This window comes from Salvia miltiorrhiza, chromosome 5 (genome assembly GCF_028751815.1).
Source record: "Salvia miltiorrhiza cultivar Shanhuang (shh) chromosome 5, IMPLAD_Smil_shh, whole genome shotgun sequence".
Lineage (NCBI taxonomy): Eukaryota > Viridiplantae > Streptophyta > Magnoliopsida > Lamiales > Lamiaceae > Salvia > Salvia miltiorrhiza.
In genome coordinates, this window is record NC_080391.1 from 42,069,645 (window position 1) to 42,088,564 (window position 18,920).

Below are 18,920 nucleotides of genomic sequence, written 5' to 3' on the forward strand. Positions count from 1 at the left end.
AGACTGTATCCCGCTCTAGTCTCACCGTTGGATGGACAACGAACTGTGAGAAAACCCAAGACAGAAAGCTCCCACAGTTTCCTGCGCCTCCTCTCAATTCTCAAACTCTAATAATTATCAGTGTGTATTTCCTGAGAGCTGACAGCTGTATTTAATAATACAGAAAGAGGGAGGAGGCGCCAGTTTTAGGGTAGGGGACGATTTCTGTTCCTTTCTGGGCTAGGAGACTTTGGGCCAGTCCAGGGACCAAATACAAGGAATAAAGATGGGCCTCAAATAAATTAATTTATCTATGGTCAGCCCAGACCATAATTAATTTATAAATATTAGTTCATTCCACTAGAGAACCAATATTGACTTACCCCTTTATTACCGGTGATGAGTCGGGGCTTGTATTTAGACTTATTAAATCCTCGTATTTAAAATATCCGACATCCATCAATTAATTAGAGCTCTGACAACCTAAATTAATTAATCTCTTTGTAATCCTTAAGCAGTACCACTCAAACCTTATTATTGCACCTGAACTTAATCAACCTGCAGGGTTTAGCGCAATAAACATTATTGAGCTCCTTAAGGGGATGTCATTATCCTATACGGATACGAGTACCAATACAGATAATCAGATATCATATATTAACTGCTATCACCCAAGATACAGAGTACTCAAGTTACTATATAACTCTTGCTCATAGTAAGTCAAAGTGATAGACGAATCAATATATATATCTGACATCTTATTAGTATTAAGATCTTATAAGTCACCGAGATCTCTAATTCTTCACTTAAGTCAGATAGAAGAATATATCTCACTGTGGTCCTATCAATACGTATTACGTACCAGTATAGATAAGTAGTCAAGACAAACTACTTCCATCTATACCGCAACCTAAACCAATAACTTGTCCTAGAGTTATTTCGGTTGTGATCATATTATATCTCTTAAGGTTAATCCAATTATATGGTCTTCTGTGATCTACAACACACCATATAATCTACTTATATAGAGATAAAGAACATACATATGCAATCATGAACCCAATCAGATAGGAGATTAAATAGTGAAAACAGGAATCATTGTATACAAGCATAAAACGTTCTTGCTTTCAGTATACAAATCCAACAATCTCCCACTTATACTAAAGCAAAACTTTCAGTATACAATGTGTCTAAATACTAGCTATTACAACATCCACTTCACTCTTTGCTTCTTCTCCCACTTATACTGAAAGTTTTTCTCTAAGTGGGTGGCATCAACCGCAGCCCCATCCCTCGAGCATGCTTCTCTAGGCCTTTTGCGGTAAGCTCTTCGTGAAAGGATCAGCTAAGTTCTCCAAGGTGTTAATCTTCTCAACTAGCACATCTCCTCTGCTTACGATTTCTCGTATGATGTGGTACTTTCTCTCTATGTGTTTGGTCGCCTTGTGGCTCCTGGGTTCCTTAGAATTTTCCACTGCACCCGAGTTATCACAATAAATTATGATACTCTTAGGCAAATTAGGTACCACTCCTAGATCCAAGAGGTAGTTCCGGAACCATACAGCCTCTTTAGCAGCTTCGGAAGCAGCTACATACTCGGCTTCCATGGTAGAGTCTGCAATGCACTTCTGCTTTGCACTCCGCCATGATACGGCTCCACCTCCCAAGGTAAACACATATCCAGAGGTAGATCTCTTCTCATCCCGGTCAGCCTGGAAATCCGAATCGGTGTAACCCAAAGGAGATAGACTGTCTGACTGGTAAACTAGCCTATAATCTCGAGTCCTCTTCAGGTACTTGAGAATATGCTTTACCGCAGTCCAGTGTCCTGGTCCAGGGTTCGACTGATATCTTGCAACCATGCCAACGACATAGCAAATATCAGGTCTCATGCAAAGCATTGCATACATGAGGCTACCTACGGCGGAAGCATAGGGTATCTTCCTCATCTCTTCAACCTCACTAGGCGTCTTAGGACACATGTCCTTAGACAGAGGAATGCCATGTCTAAAAGGTAGCAAGCCTTTCTTGGCATTTTGCATGCTAAAACGAGCAATCACAGTATAAACGTAGGTCGCTTGAGATAAGCTCAACATCCTTTTCTGGCGATCACGGACAACCTTGATCCCCAGGATGTACGCTGCATCTCCTAAGTCCTTCATTTGAAACTGTTCGGATAACCACTTCTTTATGTCCGATAATAGCTCAACATTGTTGCCAATGAGGAGGATATCATCTACATAAAGTGCAAGGAAAACCACGTCACCATCGGCATCTAAACGGTACACGCAACTTTCGTTTTCACAGCGAGTAAATCCATAGGATTTAATCACTTCGTCAAAACGCTTGTTCCATGACCTCGAAGCTTGCTTAAGTCCATAAATGGACTTCTTCAACTTCCAAACAAGATGCTCTTCGCCCTTCTTCACAAACCCTTCGGGTTGCTGCATATAGATGTCCCTTCCTTCTTCAAGGAAACCGTTTAGAAAAGCGGTTTTGACATCCATTTGCCAAATCTCAAGGTTCATGTGGGCTGCTATGGCAAGGAGTATTCGGATAGACTTAAGCATGGCAACCGGCGAAAAAGTTTCATCATAATCTATACCCTGTTCCTGGGTATAGCCTTTCGCCACCAGTCTAGCTTTAAAAGCTGCGACTTCGCCATCCGAATCTCGCTTTCTCTTGTATACCCACCTACTACCTATAGCCTCAAAGCCATCAGGTAGTTCAGTTTTCTCGTATACACCCATAGCAGTCATGGATTCTATTTCAGAAACCATGGCGTCGTACCAAGAATCTGCATCCTGATCTTTCATCGCTTGTCTATAGTTATCAGGGTCGATATCCTTTTGTTCATTAACAGGAAGAAGATCCGAAGATTCTCCCAAGAACATAAATCGATCGGGTTGAACTACAACCCTCCCACTACGACGAAGCGGTGGTGGTACAGCTGTGACAATGGTTTGTGCAGTATCCTGTGGTGCATTCACTTGCACACTTGGCTGGGGTGATGGAATCGCCTGTCCATTGCCTTCGATTTCTTGAAGGACAATCTCAGACTTAGACTTGTGGTTATCTATATAATCCTGTTCCAAGAATCGTGCGTTGGTGCTGACAACCACTTTCTGATCCTTTTGGCCGTAAGCACACTTTTATTTCTTTAAGTATTTTCAGTTTGACTTTAATCATGTCTTTTGCTTTTGCTATTTACTTTATGTCTAGCTAGTTTTATATTCTGATTTGGGCGAGATGATCTAAGCATGAACACTTAACTCGAGAGGTCTAATTTGGGCATAACAACTGTAAGAGCATATTCCCAATACACTAGGTTAGATTCCAATAAGGTTGTAACAACTTGGTTAATTAATTGATCACTAGTTAATTAGGGAGTTTTGGCCACAAGTGTAACACCCCGTACTTTTCCTATGATGTGAGATAGTGTCTTAACACTAATGAGAGAACTGAGATGTCGAGATGCGAGATTATTTTTTTTTTATGATTAGATAAGACAGATTGTCTTTTAAATAGAGATACGAGTGACTAAACCGAGGATAGAGTTAGAATGATGAAATTCGAGAAATGAGCTGAGAAAGAGATGCTGATTGAATTGAGTTGAGATTTTATTTTATTTCCGACTGCCGGGAATAAATTTAGCAGATACTGAGTTATCAGAGTTTGACTGACCTATTAAAGAGAATAGGTATAATGAGTCTGACCTAGAGTCAAGAAAGAAAGAGTGAGAACCCTGATGATAAGAGTCGGTCCGAGAGATGACTAGTGTGTTTGTGTTTGCCGACTGCTTTAATGTGACATTATGTGAAATTACGTGACTGATCGATTATGTGATTTTCGTGATGTGTGTCACTGTGACCGAGTTATTATGATTTTTATTCGAGACCTTAGCATTTGGAATTTTGTTTGAGTTTCCAAAGCAAGTATGGGTTATTTTTATCGAGAAATCGAATGACGCCGGTTTATGAAAATTTTTCCGGGAATAATTATTTTTAAAATTATTTTTCCTACGAAGAGGAATATTATGATTGAGTGAGTGCACTAATAATAGTGCTATGATCATTATTTTGGTCACATGAATAATTATACTATGGTATTTTATTAATGAGTGACTTTACCATAGTTTTGTGATTTTTATCTAATCACCCTTCACACTTTATTTAATTTTCCCATACTATATGTTATATGCTTAAATGACTAAGTATGGAATTAAGAGAGTAGAGATTGAGAGTATAGAGGATGAGAGAGTGGAGATGAGAGTGTAGAGATTAGAGAGAGATTAGAGAGAGAAGAGAAAAGATTAGAGAGAGAAGATCATTAATTATCAAATATTGCATAAGATATGCAAGATCAAATACAATCTAGCAAAATCCAAACCTCTCTCTCCCTCACTAAATTTTCGGCCATCACCCCTCTCTCCCTCACTAAAAATTTCACCCAACACATACATACACTCATCATCTTCCTCACCTCACACATCCACCATTTTCCTCCATTAGAGCAAAGCTTCGAAGCTTCCAACAAAATACTACCAAACACCTCACATCACTCTAAAACTTTCCCTAAACACTATCTACCTTCAATTGATCAAGAAAATCCTTGAAGAAGAAGCTCCAAAGTAGAGTGAGAAAGTGAGAAATTTTTGGTAAGAACTTGGGTAAGTAACCATGTCTTTCTTAAAATCTTGTTTGCAAGATGTTTGTGTGAGTGTATTCTTGAAGGATGAGCAAGAAAATCACCCCTCCCTTTTCTTCTTCAAATTTTCGAAAAATAGGGTCTCCACCCTTTCAAAATTTTTCTTTTTCTTTTCTTGTTTGGGGGTGAAAAATGAGAGTTATGTGATGTATATTGATGTTTGTTATATGTTGTGAAATATGTGTCTTGAGATGTGAAATCTTTGATGGAAGTTAGTTTACCCTAAAAATGGTAACTTTTGAGTTAATGAGTTAAATGATGAATTGATGATATAAATGAGTCTATGAGGTGTAGATGATAATGATTGATGGATTAATTTAAGTATATGATGTTAATTGGAGTTTTTGATGTGAGTTAGTTTGTTAAAATTTAGGGTTATGTGTATATATGCCCTTATTTGTCAATTGATGGTTTTGATGTGAGAATAATTGGTTAAAAATGAAGGATCTTGGAGTAGATTAAAGATTGGTTTGTGTTTGTAAAAATTTCAAAGAGTTAGTTAGTAAAAATTAGGACTTTTTAGTCTATGTGTTATTTAAGTGTTTTTGCTTGAGATATATGTTTTTAAGCATGTTTGTAGTGTCTTTGTATTTTTGATTAAGTCTATTGTAGGCTAAATAAAATTTTGGCTAAGTTTAGTTTGTATGATTTTTGAGTTTTATATGATGTGAGTTTGATGCTTGACAAAATGAGGTTTATTTGCTCTATGATCATTATGAGAATTTTATCCATGTTTTGCTAAGAGTTTTATGTTGATACATGGATTTTCATAAAAATGTAATAAATATAGTTTTTATGATAAAAAGAGAGTAAATATGAGAATAATGAGTTATATGATGTTAATGATCATATTTGAGTATTTGAGAATTTTCGAGCATGAAATTGAGAAGAAATTTGTTAGATATGTTCGTTGATGTGTTTTCTATGAGATTTGAGTGGATGACGAAAGAAAAGAGTCGAGATTGAGTATTACGAGTATTTTGATGTTTTTGATGTTTTTGAATGTTTTTAAGTGCTTTAAGTGCTTAAAATGAGTTTTGGTGTTTTTGCTTTGTTTAATTGTTGAGTTGAGCATGTTTACTTGTGTGTATGTTTCGGAGTCGTTTTTCACGACCCACTGACCTACTGTTTTCGAGGGGTTCTTGATACCCAAACACTCTGAAAATTTTATGGTAGGTATATTTGAGAGTCTTGAGCACACCGGTAAAATTTCAAGTCATTTGGACTTCGTTTGCTATTTTTATAAAATGTAAAACAAAAACTGCTACATTCTGCCGAATTGTTCGGTGAGTAGCCAATAGAGTCATCGTTTCCAGTAGCTTTCCTTAGCATTCTGGAACCCAAATTTTTATGGTTGAGACCTTAGTGTCTTAGCTAAGTACCCACAAAATTTCAGACCGTTTTGACAACGTTTACTATTTTTCAAAAATCAAACTTTTCGGTTGCCAAAAACTGCCGAATATGGTAGACTGTAGTAAAACAGTCATATCTCCTAAAATACTTGGAGTTTTTGATCCTACTTTTTTTTAAATGAAACTAGACTCGAAGAGGTTTTTTTTGGTATGAGTTACGACCCCAGGAGAGGTCTGTACAGAGTCTGGTGAGGTTTTAAAGTTGAGTCAGTGCAGTGTAAAGCTTGTTTTCGACTTGACTATGTGTGTTTTTAATATGCCTAAGTGTTTATACTTGTTTACGTGCTTGTTTGCTATAAGTTTGAGTCGAGTTGAGAGTTAAGTCAAATATTGGACGTGTGAATCCTTAGAAGCCGAGTATACCTAGGGATTGAGTTTTAACGGGTAAATAGATGTTGAGTGAGAAGTTAGAGTAAAGAAGAGATTGGATTTAGAATTTGAGTTTCTGACTAAGGTTTGTTTTATCACATGAACCTTCGATGACGATGACGATGTGATGATGACATATGAAGGCCCGAGCGAGACGAAGCAGTAAGTTGCCTGATTTCTTTCCAGATTAAGCGAAGGACTTCAGGTGGGCAATATTTTGAGTATACAAATATTATCCGAGCTTTCTAAAATGATTTAATGATATAATGATGTTATGAGATTAACAAATGTTTTGAGATAAATGATATTTGAGAACTGTTTGACTTGCCAAATTTTTGATGTTGAGCTTGTGTGTTACCCTCTACTGATGAGACGAATTCGGTCCTGCCACAAGCGGGATTTTGTGCACAGAGGTGACTGTGAGCCGTCTTCGGGTCGGCCGGTCACGGTACTTGAGAGGGAGGCCTACTTCTCAGTACCTTTGATGATGATGAGTTGTAGATGTGGTACATGCATGTTGAGATCTTTGACAGCTGTCATTCATTCGTTTACTTATGATGTCATAATTATGAAAACTGCATGCACAGATTCTTTTAATGCTAATTTATTTCTGTGTGTTGCTGAGATGTGGCAAGTTCCAAACCTATAGCTCTAAGAGCATCTTTCTTGTTTTTCGGCATTTGCCCACTGAGTATTATGTACTCACGCCCTGCATGTATTTCTAAATGTGCAGGCTAAGCTGGGAGTGAGATTGGACTGGTGCTGATGGGGGAGAGTTTCAAATGATGTAAATTAAATTACTATTTTGCCTCGATGATAATAGAGTCTTGATGTTTGAATTACTTAGTTTCTTTTGAGATCAAGCAATACACTCACGGTTATGTGTCTTCATACATATAATCGGTTCGCCTTTTGCTGCGATACTCTGCAAATTATGCTTCCTTATGAAAAATGAACTATACGCGTTTTGTTTTTGTTCGTGAAATTCTTAATAATTAAAAAGTTATGACAACGTTGACGATTTTACCCTTGGGCTAATTTTATAAGATTTTCCTTAGCATGTTTTGACGTGAGCTTCCGCATGACGTTCACCTAGATCTTCTTATCTTTTATTTCTTTAAAAATAGTCGTATCGATACTCGTACCCCACTATCACTAGTGTCGGGTCTGCGGGCTGCGACAGGGTGGTATCAGAGCAGGTCATCTGCTCTGAGTCTATTGCTTGACTGAGTTGAACCTTTGATTACTGGTATCTTTTTAACTTGAGTACTAGTCTAATTTGAATTCTTAGGCTAGTTTGAGAGAGTCTTGATTGCTTCTACTCTTTTAAAATTGAGTATTAGTCTAATTTGAATTCTTAGACTAATTTGAGAAAGTTAGTTTGAAACGAAACCCCAGCACCCCATCTCCTCCGGCTTAAACGAGGTAAGAAGTGATGTTGTTTCTTGTCGCTTTCTTGATTGAAAGTTGAGTTTGTTTCACTAATGAGTTATGAATTGTTTTGATGACGGAATTGTTTGAGAGGATGGAATCTGATATGAGGCAGTTGATGTGGAATATGAGGAGAAATGTTGAGGCTAGTATAGCTGATGCCCCACCATATCCAACGAGGACGAGTATGTTGTTGATTGAGATGTACCAAGTAAGTTTCGTATCCATTTTCTAATGAACGTGATATTTTACAGGATGCAGAGTCAAGAGGAGGCATCGATACAGAGACGATACAGTGAGGCGATGCGCCGATGGTTCAGGACTACTGGACTGCGAGAGGGCGATACTCTTGGGGAGTTTCTAGCGTACTATCACCGACGATGGTTGGAGGCTAGTGCCCATGGGATAGACGAGGCTGAGGCTATTACTCACCTGATTCCACAGTTGCCATTCGGATGGCAAGACTGGGCGGCTTCGCTGGTGCCGCAGTATATCAGGAGGACTGAGTTTGGGCGGTTAGTGAGCGCCGATTTTCGTGGTTTCATCGCGACGTTGAGCCACCGCTATTTTGCTTTTGACGAGCCACCTCCACCGCCGTATGGACAGCTAGATGGATCAGCCCAGGGAAGGGAGCTACTTGTTGTGCCCCCATTTCCCGATGAGCCGTTTCCGATTGCACCTCCACCTCCAGTTGATCAGATGCCAGTTCTATCTGAGCCTGTTGTTTCCGAGCCGACTATCTTTGAGACATATTCTCCAGTGGTAGAGCATGACCCGTTTGCGTTTCTATCACTCACTCCTTTTCCCAGTGCCGAGTTACCGCCTTGGGATTGGACACCGGCGACGGCATCTTCGCCACTTCCACCTGTTGAGTCGGCACAGCCGATTGTTTCCATCGAGCCTGAGATGCAGTATGTCCCCTTCGATCCATATCCGAGGGTTGCCCCGCTACCTGAGCCTGGCACTTTAGCCTTTCAGACATACATGCATTCGATTTTATACCCACCGTCCCGAGACGCCCAGGAGGGAAGTTCTCGGCCCATACTTCTTGACAGTGATGAGGAGGACCCGGATGAGGAGACTCCAGAGATGACGGTCGGATACGGACGGACTCAGCCGTTGCAGCGTCACACTACAGCCGATGGAGCCGAGACATGGGTACCTGTTCCCGAGGTGCCGGTTTTTGGACCGATGATGGACACTGACGTTGAGGACGAGCCGAGTGATGACAGCGTCTATCGACTGATTGACGAGTACGGGAGTCAGGAGGCAGAGCAGGACGAGGAGACGGAGCCGAGTGAGGACATGGATTATGACGAGGTGACGAGCAGGATTGCAGGAGATGACGACTGGTGATCGTGTTTTAGTAGACGCGCTTGTATGTATAGATGCATAGTTGATATATATATATATGTAGAGAGGCATAGTATAGTGTGTATATGTAGATAGCATATATCTATAGGTGCTTAGTACCTATGATGCTTGTATAGCTAGAGCATCATTTTAGTAATAGGACCGTTGTATATAGGATCCTACTTTTGTAAAAGACCTCGAGAGAGAGGCAATTTTCCCTATATATATATATACTGAGATGTTGATGATTAGTGAGTTTTACTTTCCTTATCAGAGCTTTGAGAATGATGATGCTGATGCATAGTGATAAACGAGAAATAGAGGTTGATGAGAATAATGATCGATGATAGACGAAGAATTGAGTAGACGAGAATTTTGAGAGTTTTAAGTTTTTCAAACGAGATATAGAAGCGAAGTGAGAAAAACAGAAATCGCTTGTTTGTTTTTTTATGACGAACGGCTAGTTTTGAGGCCGATAGTTATATGTTTCTTTTCCTGTTTAGTATGCCTCCGAGAAGAAGGGGGAACAGAAGGAACATAGATCGAGAAGAAGAGGAGGAAGAGGAGCAGAGAGATCCCACGCCACCACCTCCCCCACAACAAGAAAGGAGGGTAGAGGAACTTTTTCTGCGACAAAATCCACCAACATTCAATGGATCAGGAGATCCCGCTGAAACCGAGGAGTGGATTCGAAGTATGGAGAGAATTTTTAGATTCCTTCGATGTAATGACGCTGAGCGACTCATGTGTATGTCGTATCAACTTAAGGGATCCGCAGATTTCTGGTGGGAAGCGAAGCAGAAGACGATGAACGAGGAGCAGATAGCAGCTCTTACCTGGGAGCAGTTCAAAGAAGCTCTTTGTGAGAAATACATTCCCCGAAGCTATCGAAAGAAGAAAGAGATGGAGTTTGTAAATTTGAAGCAAGGGAGTAAGACGGTAGCTGAGTATGACCGACAGTTTTGCGATTTGGCTCGATATGCTCCATATCGAGTGGATACAGATGAAAAGATGTCAGAACTGTTTTGCTCCGGATTAAAGCAAGAGATACGAGTTGTTTTAGCGAGTCAGAGTGCGCTAACCTACGCTGAGGCTTTAAATCGAGCGCTAGACATGGAACTGGCAATGCAGCCAGAGAGACCGAGTCAAGGCTCGATTCCACAAACAAACCCGAATGTTCAATCGGGAAATCATCCTTTTTTTGGACAAAGCCAAAAGGGCAAGAGAAAATGGGACGACCGAAGTCAAGGTCCCAAGAAGCCGTGGCAGAGTCAGAATGCGCCACCGCAATTCCAGAACAGAGATAAACGACCTTATGTTGGCCCAGCTGCCCCAGCAGCAGTTTTTCAAGGACCGCGAGGATTACCGCCTTGCCCGAAGTGCAATAAACTCCATTTGGGAGAGTGTAAAATGGGACAGAATGCCTGTTACACCTGCGGAAAAGTTGGACACTACTCGAACCAGTGTCCGAATCGTCAGCAAAGTGGGAACGGAGGACGACCGAACCAATTCAGGCCGCAACTCAAAGCAATGGATGGAATCTTACCGCTACCTCCGCCACAACGACAACAACAAGCCTATCGACCGCGTCAGTCAAAAAGGCAACCACCAGCCCCGCAAGCAAACCAACAGCAACACCAGAGGGTGTTTGCACTGGATCAGAAGGCACCAGAGAATAATCAAAGAAATTTGACAGGTATAGGCGAGTTGAAAGGAGTGCCTATCGTAGTTTTGTTTGATACTGGAGCTTCGCATTCTTTTATCTCACATACTTGTGTCGATACCTTAGAATTGAAAGTAGAGCCTGCCCCACAATCTCTAAGAGTAACCACACCTATAGGCAGAACTACTACGGTTTCGCATGTATGCCCTAACTTAGAATTTAAGTTAGAATCGATTAAGCTCGAGGCTAGAAACCTGAGATTGATGCCTATGTGGCACTTGGATATAATTTTGGGAATGGATTGGTTAGAGGAGAATCATGCCAAGATACAATGCAAGGAGAGACGGATATCTTTTCAGCCACCTGGCCAAGAACCTACTTCCTTCATTGGCATTGAGGGAAAATGGAAGAAGACACCAATCATCTCGGCGTTGCAAGCAAGAAAGCTCTTGCGAAGGAAGGATACAACCGCGTACGTTGTATATCTGAACCAGAGAGACGAGTCCAAGGCAAACGTTGATGACGTGCCGATCGTGCGAGAGTACAAAGACGTTTTTCCTGAGACTTTACCAGGATTACCCCCAGATCGACAACTCGAGTTTACGATCGATTTAGAGCCTGGTGCAGCACCGACGTCGAAAGCACCATACAGAATGGCCCCTGCTGAGTTACAAGAGTTGAAACTGCAACTTCAAGAACTTTTAGATATGGGTTTCATTCGACCTAGTGTTTCCCCGTGGGGAGCACCAGTTCTTTTCGTTAAAAAGAAGGATGGAAGTTTGAGGTTGTGTATCGATTATCGAGAGCTGAACAAAGTAACGTTGAAGAATAAGTATCCGTTACCTCGAATCGATGATCTGTTCGATCAACTACAGGGAGCGACCACTTTTTCAAAGATTGACTTGAGAACGGGATACCATCAGCTGAAGATACGATCAGAAGACGTTCCGAAGACGGCATTTCGTACAAGATACGGACACTATGAGTTTATAGATATGCCTTTCGGTTTGACGAATGCTCCGGCAGTATTCATGGATCTCATGAATCGCGTTTTTCACAAATACTTAGACAAGTTTGTGTTAGTCTTCATAGACGATATCCTGATTTACTCGAAGAGTAAACGAGAACACGAAGAGCATTTGAGGATCGTGTTGGAAAGTTTACGAGCGGAAAAGCTGTATGCGAAGTTTAGCAAATGCGAGTTTTGGCTTAAAGAAATTAATTTTCTTGGCCATATCGTTTCCGCGAGAGGAATTGAGGTAGACCCAGCGAAAGTTCAAGCGGTACAGGAATGGAGATCGCCAACCACACCGCACGAGATTCGCAGTTTTCTGGGATTAGCAGGATATTACCGACGTTTTATAGAAGGCTTTTCAAAAATCGCTAAGCCATTGACGCACCTGCTAAAGAAAGAAGTCAAATTCGTCTGGACGGACGAATGCGAGCGAAATTTTCAAGAGCTAAAGAAGAGGCTCACTATTGCCCCAGTTTTAGCTGTTCCGAAAGCGGACAAAGAGTATGCAGTGTACACTGATGCATCGAAGCATGGTCTAGGTTGTGTACTGATGCAAGAAGGGAAAGTTATAGCGTATGCTTCACGACAACTGCGACCGCACGAGGTGAATTATCCGACGCATGATTTAGAATTAGCAGCCGTAGTGCATGCTTTGAAGATCTGGAGACACCATCTCTATGGAACACGGTGTGAGATATACACTGATCATAAAAGTCTCAAATATTTCTTTGAGCAAAAAGATCTGAACATGCGACAACGAAGATGGTTAGAGTTGGTGAAGGACTATGATTGCGGGATAAATTATCATCCCGGAAAAGCTAACGTTGTAGCTGACGCTTTGAGCAGAAAGAATCAGGGAGAGTTAGGATTTCTCCTTACTCGAGAAGAGAACCTGATCAAGGAATTCAAGAAGATGAATTTGGAGGTAGTAATACCACCACAAACGACAGGAATAGTAATTTCTGCACTGAGCATTACACCTGACTTACGAACGAGAATAGTCACAGCTCAGAGAGAGGATGAGAAGATGGAAAAGTTACGAATGAAGATTCGAACTGAAAAAGTGGAGAATTATCAAGAGGCGGCAGATAATGCCATTTTGTTTGAGGGAAGACTGTGTGTGCCCGATAAAAAGGAGCTGAAGAATGAAATCATGAGTGAAGCTCATGACACCCCTTATACCGCACACCCAGGAAGTACGAAGATGTACCAGGACTTGAAAACGAAGTTTTGGTGGGAAGGAATGAAGCGAGAGATAGCGTCTTTCGTTGAAAGATGTCTAGCTTGTCAGCAAGTGAAAGCGTTACACCAACGACCCTATGGCAAGTTACAGCCATTGGAAATTCCAGAGTGGAAATGGAGTGATATAGCCATGGACTTTGTGACAGGACTGCCAAAGTCAAAAAGAGGAAATACCGCTATTTGGGTAATCATCGATCGATTGACGAAGAGTGCACATTTTATACCGATTCAGATTACTTATGGATCTGACAAGTTAGCTCAGATTTATATCCGAGAGATAGTGCGATTGCATGGAGTACCGAAGACGATCACATCAGATCGAGACTCGAAGTTTACTTCACGATTTTGGATGAGCATGCAGAAAGAGTTGGGTACTAAATTAAATTTTAGTACAGCGTTTCATCCGCAAACAGACGGACAGTCCGAGAGGACTATTCAGGTTTTGGAGGACATGATCCGAACAGTAGTGCTTGATAGAGGAAGCCAATGGGAGCAAGTTTTACCCCTGATTGAATTTGCTTACAATAATAGTTTTCAGTCAACTATCAACATGGCTCCATACGAAGCCTTGTATGGAAGGAAGTGTAGATCTCCGCTTTATTGGGATGAAGTTGGAGAGAGAAAGGTACTTGGACCTGACGCGATAGAAGAGATGATCACTATTGTGAGACAGATTCGACAGAGAATAAAAGAGGCACAAGATCGTCAGAAATCTTATGCAGACACCAGAAGGACGGAGATTCATTTTGAAGAGGGAGACAAGGTTTTTCTAAAAGTTTCCCCATCTAGAGGAGTTCACCGTTTTGGAGTGAAAGGAAAACTTAAACCGAGGTATATAGGACCTTATGATGTATTAGAGAAGGTAGGCCCTGTAGCCTATAAACTAGCGTTGCCTCCGAGCTTCGCGAACGTCCATGACGTTTTCCATGTTTCTCAATTGAGAAAGTACGTGTTTGATCCAAAACACGTCATTCATCAAGAAGAAGTATCCCTGGAACCAGATTTGAGCTATGAAGAGAGACCTGATGCTATTCTGGACCGGAAGATCCAACAATTGAGGAACAAGTCGATTCCTTTGGTGAAAATCCAATGGAGACATCACGGTCAAGAAGAATCAACATGGGAACTTGAAGAGAAGATGAAAGAGAAATATCCAGAGCTTTTTCCCGAAGGTGAATAACTCAAATTTCGGGACGAAATTTTTTTTAAGGGGGGTAGGATGTAACACCCCGTACTTTTCCTATGATGTGAGATAGTGTCTTAACACTAATGAGAGAACTGAGATGTCGAGATGCGAGATTATTTTTTTTTTATGATTAGATAAGACAGATTGTCTTTTAAATAGAGATACGAGTGACTAAACCGAGGATAGAGTTAGAATGATGAAATTCGAGAAATGAGCTGAGAAAGAGATGCTGATTGAATTGAGTTGAGATTTTATTTTATTTCCGACTGCCGGGAATAAATTTAGCAGATACTGAGTTATCAGAGTTTGACTGACCTATTAAAGAGAATAGGTATAATGAGTCTGACCTAGAGTCAAGAAAGAAAGAGTGAGAACCCTGATGATAAGAGTCGGTCCGAGAGATGACTAGTGTGTTTGTGTTTGCCGACTGCTTTAATGTGACATTATGTGAAATTACGTGACTGATCGATTATGTGATTTTCGTGATGTGTGTCACTGTGACCGAGTTATTATGATTTTTATTCGAGACCTTAGCATTTGGAATTTTGTTTGAGTTTCCAAAGCAAGTATGGGTTATTTTTATCGAGAAATCGAATGACGCCGGTTTATGAAAATTTTTCCGGGAATAATTATTTTTAAAATTATTTTTCCTACGAAGAGGAATATTATGATTGAGTGAGTGCACTAATAATAGTGCTATGATCATTATTTTGGTCACATGAATAATTATACTATGGTATTTTATTAATGAGTGACTTTACCATAGTTTTGTGATTTTTATCTAATCACCCTTCACACTTTATTTAATTTTCCCATACTATATGTTATATGCTTAAATGACTAAGTATGGAATTAAGAGAGTAGAGATTGAGAGTATAGAGGATGAGAGAGTGGAGATGAGAGTGTAGAGATTAGAGAGAGATTAGAGAGAGAGAGAGAAAAGATTAGAGAGAGAAGAGAAAAGATTAGAGAGAGAAGATCATTAATTATCAAATATTGCATAAGATATGCAAGATCAAATACAATCTAGCAAAATCCAAACCTCTCTCTCCCTCACTAAATTTTCGGCCATCACCCCTCTCTCCCTCACTAAAAATTTCACCCAACACATACATACACTCATCATCTTCCTCACCTCACACATCCACCATTTTCCTCCATTAGAGCAAAGCTTCGAAGCTTCCAACAAAATACTACCAAACACCTCACATCACTCTAAAACTTTCCCTAAACACTATCTACCTTCAATTGATCAAGAAAATCCTTGAAGAAGAAGCTCCAAAGTAGAGTGAGAAAGTGAGAAATTTTTGGTAAGAACTTGGGTAAGTAACCATGTCTTTCTTAAAATCTTGTTTGCAAGATGTTTGTGTGAGTGTATTCTTGAAGGATGAGCAAGAAAATCACCCCTCCCTTTTCTTCTTCAAATTTTCGAAAAATAGGGTCTCCACCCTTTCAAAATTTTTCTTTTTCTTTTCTTGTTTGGGGGTGAAAAATGAGAGTTATGTGATGTATATTGATGTTTGTTATATGTTGTGAAATATGTGTCTTGAGATGTGAAATCTTTGATGGAAGTTAGTTTACCCTAAAAATGGTAACTTTTGAGTTAATGAGTTAAATGATGAATTGATGATATAAATGAGTCTATGAGGTGTAGATGATAATGATTGATGGATTAATTTAAGTATATGATGTTAATTGGAGTTTTTGATGTGAGTTAGTTTGTTAAAATTTAGGGTTATGTGTATATATGCCCTTATTTGTCAATTGATGGTTTTGATGTGAGAATAATTGGTTAAAAATGAAGGATCTTGGAGTAGATTAAAGATTGGTTTGTGTTTGTAAAAATTTCAAAGAGTTAGTTAGTAAAAATTAGGACTTTTTAGTCTATGTGTTATTTAAGTGTTTTTGCTTGAGATATATGTTTTTAAGCATGTTTGTAGTGTCTTTGTATTTTTGATTAAGTCTATTGTAGGCTAAATAAAATTTTGGCTAAGTTTAGTTTGTATGATTTTTGAGTTTTATATGATGTGAGTTTGATGCTTGACAAAATGAGGTTTATTTGCTCTATGATCATTATGAGAATTTTATCCATGTTTTGCTAAGAGTTTTATGTTGATACATGGATTTTCATAAAAATGTAATAAATATAGTTTTTATGATAAAAAGAGAGTAAATATGAGAATAATGAGTTATATGATGTAATGATCATATTTGAGTATTTGAGAATTTTCGAGCATGAAATTGAGAAGAATTTGTTAGATATGTTCGTTGATGTGTTTTCTATGAGATTTGAGTGGATGACGAAAGAAAAGAGTCGAGATTGAGTATTACGAGTATTTTGATGTTTTTGATGTTTTTGAATGTTTTTAAGTGCTTTAAGTGCTTAAAATGAGTTTTGGTGTTTTTGCTTTGTTTAATTGTTGAGTTGAGCATGTTTACTTGTGTGTATGTTTCGGAGTCGTTTTTCACGACCCACTGACCTACTGTTTTCGAGGGGTTCTTGATACCCAAACACTCTGAAAATTTTATGGTAGGTATATTTGAGAGTCTTGAGCACACCGGTAAAATTTCAAGTCATTTGGACTTCGTTTGCTATTTTTATAAAATGTAAAACAAAAACTGCTACATTCTGCCGAATTGTTCGGTGAGTAGCCAATAGAGTCATCGTTTCCAGTAGCTTTCCTTAGCATTCTGGAACCCAAATTTTTATGGTTGAGACCTTAGTGTCTTAGCTAAGTACCCACAAAATTTCAGACCGTTTTGACAACGTTTACTATTTTTCAAAAATCAAACTTTTCGGTTGCCAAAAACTGCCGAATATGGTAGACTGTAGTAAAACAGTCATATCTCCTAAAATACTTGGAGTTTTTGATCCTACTTTTTTTTAAATGAAACTAGACTCGAAGAGGTTTTTTTTGGTATGAGTTACGACCCCAGGAGAGGTCTGTACAGAGTCTGGTGAGGTTTTAAAGTTGAGTCAGTGCAGTGTAAAGCTTGTTTTCGACTTGACTATGTGTGTTTTTAATATGCCTAAGTGTTTATACTTGTTTACGTGCTTGTTTGCTATAAGTTTGAGTCGAGTTGAGAGTTAAGTCAAATATTGGACGTGTGAATCCTTAGAAGCCGAGTATACCTAGGGATTGAGTTTTAACGGGTAAATAGATGTTGAGTGAGAAGTTAGAGTAAAGAAGAGATTGGATTTAGAATTTGAGTTTCTGACTAAGGTTTGTTTTATCACATGAACCTTCGATGACGATGACGATGTGATGATGACATATGAAGGCCCGAGCGAGACGAAGCAGTAAGTTGCCTGATTTCTTTCCAGATTAAGCGAAGGACTTCAGGTGGGCAATATTTTGAGTATACAAATATTATCCGAGCTTTCTAAAATGATTTAATGATATAATGATGTTATGAGATTAACAAATGTTTTGAGATAAATGATATTTGAGAACTGTTTGACTTGCCAAATTTTTGATGTTGAGCTTGTGTGTTACCCTCTACTGATGAGACGAATTCGGTCCTGCCACAAGCGGGATTTTGTGCACAGAGGTGACTGTGAGCCGTCTTCGGGTCGGCCGGTCACGGTACTTGAGAGGGAGGCCTACTTCTCAGTACCTTTGATGATGATGAGTTGTAGATGTGGTACATGCATGTTGAGATCTTTGACAGCTGTCATTCATTCGTTTACTTATGATGTCATAATTATGAAAACTGCATGCACAGATTCTTTTAATGCTAATTTATTTCTGTGTGTTGCTGAGATGTGGCAAGTTCCAAACCTATAGCTCTAAGAGCATCTTTCTTGTTTTTCGGCATTTGCCCACTGAGTATTATGTACTCACGCCCTGCATGTATTTCTAAATGTGCAGGCTAAGCTGGGAGTGAGATTGGACTGGTGCTGATGGGGGAGAGTTTCAAATGATGTAAATTAAATTACTATTTTGCCTCGATGATAATAGAGTCTTGATGTTTGAATTACTTAGTTTCTTTTGAGATCAAGCAATACACTCACGGTTATGTGTCTTCATACATATAATCGGTTCGCCTTTTGCTGCGATACTCTGCAAATTATGCTTCCTTATGAAAAATGAACTATACGCGTTTTGTTTTTGTTCGTGAAATTCTTAATAATTAAAAAGTTATGACAACGTTGACGATTTTACCCTTGGGCTAATTTTATAAGATTTTCCTTAGCATGTTTTGACGTGAGCTTCCGCATGACGTTCACCTAGATCTTCTTATCTTTTATTTCTTTAAAAATAGTCGTATCGATACTCGTACCCCACTATCACTAGTGTCGGGTCTGCGGGCTGCGACAACAAGTAAACTTTGGGCAAAGACGAGATGCCATCGACCTCCAAAATAGTACAACGAGTGTTGGAGCCGTGACTGCGGTGAAATATCTGCGTAAGAGTCAAGTGGGTCTATCTAGTTCTTAAGGCATTCTGGGCAAAGCACAACTAGCGATAGGCTATTGCAGAGAGCGTGGATGTTGCCCGGGGTAGTTGATTTCCATTAGTGCACTACGCCAAAAATGTGCATACATGACACTACATATAT

The 18,920-nt window shown here is 39.5% G+C and overlaps 2 long non-coding RNA genes across 2 annotated transcripts; both read left to right on the top strand.

Annotated features, from left to right (window-relative positions):
* The first annotated feature begins 6,392 nt into the window (after positions 1-6,392).
* LOC131024617 (uncharacterized) lies at positions 6,393-7,441 on the top strand. Its single transcript, XR_009101951.1, has 2 exons — positions 6,393-6,672; positions 7,201-7,441. It is a non-coding gene; the product is annotated as an uncharacterized LOC131024617 (long non-coding RNA).
* A 9,980-nt stretch (positions 7,442-17,421) lies between these two features.
* Positions 17,422-18,470, top strand: LOC131024618 (uncharacterized). The gene is made up of 2 exons (XR_009101952.1): positions 17,422-17,701; positions 18,230-18,470. It is a non-coding gene; the product is annotated as an uncharacterized LOC131024618 (long non-coding RNA).
* Positions 18,471-18,920: the final 450 nt, after the last annotated feature.